The sequence below is a fragment of the Apostichopus japonicus genome, chromosome 5 (assembly GCF_037975245.1).
Source record: "Apostichopus japonicus isolate 1M-3 chromosome 5, ASM3797524v1, whole genome shotgun sequence".
Taxonomy (NCBI): Eukaryota; Metazoa; Echinodermata; class Holothuroidea; order Aspidochirotida; family Stichopodidae; genus Apostichopus; species Apostichopus japonicus.
Genome location: NC_092565.1, coordinates 591,822 through 599,321, shown reverse-complemented (window position 1 = coordinate 599,321; position 7,500 = coordinate 591,822). Strand labels below are relative to the sequence as shown.

The 7,500-nt window shown below is 55.9% G+C and overlaps 3 non-coding genes across 3 annotated transcripts in view; all 3 read right to left on the bottom strand.

The window, feature by feature from the left end:
* LOC139968401 (large subunit ribosomal RNA) overlaps window positions 1–243 on the bottom strand; it is a 4,028-nt gene extending 3,785 nt beyond the window's left edge. Inside the window, exon 1 of the ribosomal RNA XR_011793400.1 lies at window positions 1–243. This exon is cut by the window's left edge and continues 3,785 nt beyond it. This is a non-coding gene — a ribosomal RNA (large subunit ribosomal RNA).
* Window positions 244–677: 434 nt separating this feature from the next.
* On the bottom strand, window positions 678–837 carry LOC139968483 (5.8S ribosomal RNA). The gene has a single exon (XR_011793479.1). It is a non-coding gene; the product is annotated as a 5.8S ribosomal RNA (ribosomal RNA).
* Window positions 838–1,442: 605 nt separating this feature from the next.
* LOC139968325 (small subunit ribosomal RNA) lies at window positions 1,443–3,320 on the bottom strand. The gene has a single exon (XR_011793331.1). It is a non-coding gene; the product is annotated as a small subunit ribosomal RNA (ribosomal RNA).
* Between the last annotated feature and the right edge of the window lie 4,180 nt (window positions 3,321–7,500).

The following is a 7,500-nucleotide window of genomic DNA, read 5'->3' as shown; positions in this document are numbered from 1 at the left end:
GGGCCTTACACCCGCTGCGGGTAAGCTGCAGCCCCGATCACAGTGGACTGCGGCCGGACTCTGTCGACCGGAGTTCAGTTTCCTTACGCCACAGGTCCCTCGCACCGCAAACGGGCGCGGGGATTCGGCGATGGGCTCTTCCTGCTTCGCTCGCCGCTACTGAAGGAATCCTTGTTAGTTTCTTTTCTCTCCGCTTAGTGATATGCTTAAATCCAGCGGGTAATCTCATCCGATCTGAGGTCTGGAATCGTGAAAGACACGTGGAACGTGATCGGAGTCATAGCGGCGACCCGGGGTCTCTCCTTCCCCGGCGCTCCCCGAAGAATCGGGTCGCCGGCGGGAAAGGGTGGCCTACCATGCGCCTGCGAGAACGCAGACGGGAGGACGAGAGACCCCGCGATTGGGTCGACCGGCTCTGCCCGGCAGAGGCTCCTCGACCGTTCCGGGGGGTCGGACGCTGGACCGCACCACGGGCGCATACGTCTACACCCCGATGGCACGTCGCACGACCGACGAACCCCCGGTTACCGATCGAGCCTGCTCGCCGAGTTTCACCGGCGCCGACATCACAGAACTCCATCTGACACTGACCCGACGCAGCCGGCCGTCGAAGGGACGGCTGCGGCCGGGCGCTCCTCCGGCGCGCGAACACGCCGACTCTGTGAGTGATTGTCTTCAGACGCTCAGACGGACGTGGCTCGAGGAGCAGAGCATCCCCGAGCCGCCATTTGCGTTCGAATAAGTCGATGATCAGTGAGTTCTGCAATTCACATGAATTCTCGCATCTAACTGCGTTCTTCATCGACGCACGAGCCGAGTGATCCACCACCAAGAATTGTCATTTGCCACTGGAAGACTCCCGCGTTCGCAAACTCTCCTCAGAGCCGAGGGAAGAAGTGGAACGGAAGGAGAAAGGACACGGGGACTCTGTGCCTTCTTTGCTTGTGACTGGAAAGAAATATCCTCCGTCGAGCCGAGGGGGGAAGCGGGCTCCCTCCTTCCCCCCACCGCCGCGAGGGCGGGTCGCGCGAGTCAGACTCGCCGACTGGGGGGAAATCGGGCGACACCGGTGCCCCTTCTCTGCCCTGCGGAGAATGCCTCGAGGAGCGCCGCGCCGCGGACGGCGACGGCGTCTCCACCCTTGCGGGACTTCTCCCTCGAAGCTACCGGGAGCGCGAGACTCCGTGAGACAGACGACGAGAGAAGAACCGGGTACTCCCCGGGCTGGTCTGTGTGTGACACGCCCGTCTCCTTTTTGTCGGAGAGAGCGAAGGCGAAGCGCGGGGTCTGACCTCGACCGTGGAACGGGGAAGGAGGCGGTGAAAACCCCGCTCGAGTCCCCCCGGCTTTTCCAATTTGCTCTCTCCGCGTGTCTCTCTGTGACGGCTTTTCCGACATTCCCCCTTTGTTCCCTCTCCGATCACGGAGGGGAAGGGTTCTGTTAATGATCCTTCCGCAGGTTCACCTACGGAAACCTTGTTACGACTTTTACTTCCTCTAAATGATCAAGTTTGACCGTCTTCTCGTCGCGCCTCGACAACCGGCCGAAGCCGGGGGTGCCAGACGGTCGATCCGATGGCCTCACTAAGTCATTCGATCGGTAGTAGCGACGGGCGGTGTGTACAAAGGGCAGGGACGTAATCAATGCGAGCTGATGACTCGCGTTTACTTGGAATTCCTCGTTCAAGGGACACAATTACAAGTCCCTGTCCCCAGCACGGAGAAGTCTCAGCGGATTACCCGGACCTTTCGGCCGAGGGCAAATGTACCCGCTGCTTGCGCCAGTGTAGCGCGCGTGCGGCCCCGGACATCTAAGGGCATCACAGACCTGTTATTGCTCCATCTCGTATGGCTGAAAGCCATTTGTCCCTCTAAGAAGTTCGCGGCTCACCACGACGGGTGGCCGGACTATTTAGCAAGCAAGAGTCTCGTTCGTTATCGGAATTAACCAGACAAATCACTCCACCAACTAAGAACGGCCATGCACCACCATCCACAAAATCAAGAAAGAGCTCTCAATCTGTCAATCCTCACTGTGTCCGGGCCGGGTAGGTTTCCCCGTGTTGAGTCAAATTAAGCCGCAGGCTCCACTCCTGGTGGTGCCCTTCCGTCAATTCCTTTAAGTTTCAGCTTTGCAACCATACTTCCCCCGGAACCCAAAGACTTTGGTTTTCCGGAGAGTTGCCCGCCGCGTCATGGGAGGAACGCCGGCGAATTACGAGTCGGTATCGTTTATGGTCGGAACTAGGGCGGTATCTGATCGCCTTCGATCCTCCGACTTTCGTTCTTGATCAATGAAGACATTCTTGGCAAATGCTTTCGCTGTCGGGCGTCTTGCGACGATCCAAGAATTTCACCTCTCACGCCGCAATACGAATGCCCCCGGCAGTCCCTCTTGATCATTACCTCAGGATCTCAAGACCAACGAAATAGAACCGAGGTCCTCTTCCACTATTCCATGCTGAGCTGTTCGGGCACTTTGGCCTGCTTTGAACACTTCAATTTTCTCAAAGTAAACGTTCCAGTCTCGCACGGCACTCAGTTAAGAGCACCGCACGACCAACCGAATCACTGGCCGGGAAAAATCTCCCACGACTCCCGTTTGACGGGGAGAAGGGGAACGGGCAGTGCACGCCTCACGGCGGACCGCCCGCCCCGGCCAGAAATCCGACTACGAGCTTTTTAACTGCAGCAAATTTAATATACGCTGCTGGAGCTGGAATTACCGCGGCTGCTGGCACCAGACTTGCCCTCCAGTAGATCCTCGTTAAAGGATTTAAAGTGTACTCATTCCGATCACAGGGCCTCCGAAGAGGCCTGTATCGTTATTTTTTGTCACTACCTCCCCGTGTCAGGAGTGGGTAATTTGCGTGCCTGCTGCCTTCCTTGGATGTGGTAGCCGTTTCTCAGGCTCCCTCTCCGGAATCGAACCCTGATTCTCCGTTACCCGTCACAACCATGATAAGCGCATAACTTACCATCGAAAGTTGATAGAGCAGACTTTTGAAGGGAGCGTCGCCGGTGCAAGACCGTGCGATCGGCATGATTATCTAGAGTTCACCAGCGGAGACCGGACCCCGAAAGGACCGGGCTGGCCTTGTTCCTAATAAGAGCACGCTTCCCCCGAAGGGTCGGCGCTTTGTTGCATGTATTAGCTCTAGAATTACCACAGTTATCCATGGTATAAGACTTTCTCCAATAAACCATAACTGATCTAATGAGCCATCTGCAGTTTCTCTTGTATGTTCAGGATTGTACTTAGACGTGCATGGCTTAATCTTTGAGACAAGCATATGACTACTGGCAGGATCAACCAGGTAACGGTCGACAGAACCGGGCTGGGCCCGTTCGCCGTCCGGGAGTCGCTCTCGCACTCCCCTCTCTCTCTCTCTCTGAATTCTCAATTGTCGATGCCGTGCTATTACGGTACAGTGATCGAAGAACCGCCCGAAGGGATTCTCGAGGTGTGTATCTCTACCCGAGTCGACTGGGTCGTCTCGAGAGGAGTCGCAGTGGTCCCGCCTCGGAGACGGGACCGGTTCGAAGCGACGCGGGAGGGCGACGGCTCGTCCACTGGAACAGGGGAGAGCAATCGCACGCCTCGAGCGTGCATTCGTTGCTTGGATGAAAAAGCCCGTACCGAGCGCCGAGTGCAACACATGGTCGCAGCAACGGCAGCATGCCCGAACGGGTCCCGTGGAGAAAGCTCGATATCTGACGACACCGAGGTCCTGCTCTTTCTCCACCGGGGGTTCTGCGGATGAAAAGGCTCAATATCTGAACGTCGATATATACGTGTGCACGGAGGGACACCTCTGCTCACGGGGCGAGTGGGTGAAAACCCCCGCTCTGAGCGCCGAGTTGCAACACATGGTCGCGATGAAACGACGGCTGACCCTACCGAAAGGGCCCGCTGGAGTCCAACCATGACACGTATACACACACGACAGACATTAAAAGCCTTCTCGAGTCTTGGATCGACTCTACTACCCCCCTCATATATAGAATCCGATTCACTCTGCCCGCTCGTTCTGACCATTGGATCACACACTTAAGCCAATACCCGCTACACTTAAGAGATCTCGAAATCTCGAACGAGACCCAGATTCTCTGCGGGTGAGTCGGGCGGCCTGCCGTCGCCGTCGGCTTGCCGTTTGCCTTTCGCCTGGTCGCATGGCACTCGTGCCATCGACCACGCAACGCGAGAGGCCTTCTCCCTTCTCCTTTCTCTCTCATCTCTACTCTCTCTCTTCTCCACCGGGGGTTCTGCGGATGAAAAAGCTCAATATCTGGGATTGTATATATACATATGCACGAAAGAACCTTCTACTCACGGGGCGAGTGGGTGAAAACCCCCGCACCGAGCGCCGAGTTGCAACACATGGTCGCGATGAAACGACGGCTGACCCTACCGAGAAGGCCAGCAAGGGTCTGACGTGCAAAAACATATTTACGCACCACAGGCAAGGAGCCTTTTCGAGTCTCGGGTGGACTCCCGTCCGCGAAAGCTTCATATCTGAACGTCGATATATACGTGTGCACGGAGGGACACCTCTGCTCACGGGGCGAGTGGGTGAAAACCCCCGCTCTGAGCGCCGAGTTGCAACACATGGTCGCGATGAAACGACGGCTGACCCTACCGAAAGGGCCCGCTGGAGTCCAACCATGACACGCATACACACACGACAGACATTAAAAGCCTTCTCGAGTCTTGGATCGACTCTACTACCCCCCTCATATATAGAATCCGATTCACTCTGCCCGCTCGTTCTGACCATTGGATCACACACTTAAGCCAATACCCGCTACACTAAAGAGATCTCAAAATCTCGGACGAGAGCCACACCTTGCGGATGCATCGGGCGGCCTGCCGTCGAGGTCGGCCGTCGCCCCGTCTCACAGACTCGTGCAACACGACGAGTCCCAGCCTACGCCTGTGTGCATCACCGTCGGCCTAAATCTCGGCCCTCGCCCGGTCGCATGACACTCGTGCCATCGACCGCACCATCGACCTTCTCACCCGGGAGCAACCCGTGTTTTCAGAGGAGTGCCGGGGTTGCTCCCGTGCCGGGTATGTCTTGTCCGGCGGCGCCCCGTCTCACAGACTCGTGCAACGACAACGGGTCCCATGCCTACGCATGTGTGCATCACCGTCGGCTAATTACTCGGCCCTCGCCCGGTCGCATGACACTCGTGCCGTCGATCACACCATCGACCTTCTCACATGGGAGCGACCCGTATTTTCAGAGGAGTGTCGGGGTTGCTCCCGTGCCGGATATATCTTGACGAAATCAAGGAGATATATGAGGAAACTTCTACAATTTGAAGATCGACCGGCGAGACAAGACACTCCCCTTAATATATAATCCGATTCACTCTGCCCACTCATTCTGACCATTGGGTCACACACTTAAGCCAATACCCGTTACACTAAAGTTGACCATGTTTTGTTTTTTTTGATATTATTATTATTATTTTTTTTTTGTCAACGTCCTCTGTAACGAAGTCAAAACTCTATGCATGTGTTCGCGTGTCGTTCTGCCGTCTCCGCCGGGCACATCCCAGCCAGCGCCCGATACATTTCAGTTGACAACGGTCACAACTCTATGCATGTGCTCGTGGGTCGTTCTGCCGTCAACGTCGGGAACACACAGGCCAGTACCCGCTACATTAAAATTGACAATGGTCACAACTCTATGCATGTGCTCGTGGGTCGTTCTACCGTCAACGTCGGGCGCACACAGGCCAGTACCCGATACATGCAAGTTGACAGTGGTCACAAACTCTATGCATGTGTTCGCGTGTCGTTCTGCCGTCTCCGCCGGGCACATCCCAGCCAGCGCCCGATACATTCAAGTTGACAACGGTCACAACTCTATGCATGTGCTCGTGGGTCGTTCTACCGTCAACGTCGGGCGCACACAGGCCAGTACCCGATACATGCAAGTTGACAATGGTCACAAACTCTATGCATGTGTTCGCGTGTCGTTCTGCCGTCTCCGCCGGGCACATCCCAGCCAGCGCCCGATACATTCAAGTTGACAACGGTCACAACTCTATGCATGTGTTCGCGTGTCGTTCTGCCGTCTCCGCCGGGCACATCCCAGCCAGCGCCCGATACATTAAAGTTGACAACGGTCACAACTCTATGCATGTGCTCGTGGGTCGTTCTACCGTCAACGTCGGGCGCACACAGGCCAGTACCCGATACATGCAAGTTGACAGTGGTCACAAACTCTATGCATGTGTTCGCGTGTCGTTCTGCCGTCTCCGCCGGGCACATCCCAGCCAGCGCCCGATACATTCAAGTTGACAACGGTCACAACTCTATGCATGTGTTCGCGTGTCGTTCTGCCGTCTCCGCCGGGCACATCCCAGCCAGCGCCCGATACATTCAAGTTGACAATGGTCACAACTCTATGCATGTGTTCGCGGGTCGTTCTACCGTCACCGTCGGGCACACTTGAGCCAGTACCCGCTTGACTTTTTTTTTTTTTTTTTAAGTCAACGTCTTCTTCAAGGAAGTCCAAATTCTATGCATGTGTTCGTGGGTCGTTCTGCCGTCTCCGTCGGGCACACACAGGCCAGCGCCCGATACATTCAAGTTGACAGTGGTCAAAACTCTATGCATGTGTTCGCGTGTCGTTCTGCCGTCTCCGCCGCGCACATCCTAGCCAGCGCCCGATACATTCAAGTTGACGATGGTCACAACACTATGCATGTGTTCGCGTGTCGTTCTGCCGTCTCCGCCGGGCGCATCCCAGCCAGCGCCCGATACATTCAAGTTGACAACGGTCACAACTCTATGCATGTGCTCGTGGGTCGTTCTACCGTCAACGTCGGGCGCACACAGGCCAGTACCCGATTCATGCAAGTTGACAACGGTCACAAACTCTATGCATGTGTTCGCGTGTCGTTCTGCCGTCTCCGCCGGGCACATCCCAGCCAGCGCCCGATACATTCAAGTTGACAACGGTCACAAACTCTATGCATGTGTTCGCGTGTCGTTCTGCCGTCTCCGCCGGGCACATCCCAGCCAGCGCCCGATACATTCAAGTTGACAATGGTCACAACTCTATGCATGTGTTCGCGGGTCGTTCTACCGTCACCGTCGGGCACACTTGAGCCAGTACCCGCTTGACTTTTTTTTTTTTTTTTTTATGTCAACGTCTTCTTCAAGGAAGTCCAAATTCTATGCATGTGTTCGTGGGTCGTTCTGCCGTCTCCGTCGGGCACACACAGGCCAGCGCCCGATACATTCAAGTTGACAATGGTCACAACTCTATGCATGTGTTCGCGGGTCGTTCTGCCGTCAACGTCGGGCACACACAGGCCAGTACCCGATACACGCAAGTTGACAATGGTCACAAACTCTATGCATGTGTTCGCGTGTCGTTCTGCCGTCTCCGCCGCGCACATCCTAGCCAGCGCCCGATACATTAAAGTTGACAGTGGTCAAAACTCTATGCATGTGTTCGCGTGTCGTTCTGCCGTCTCCGC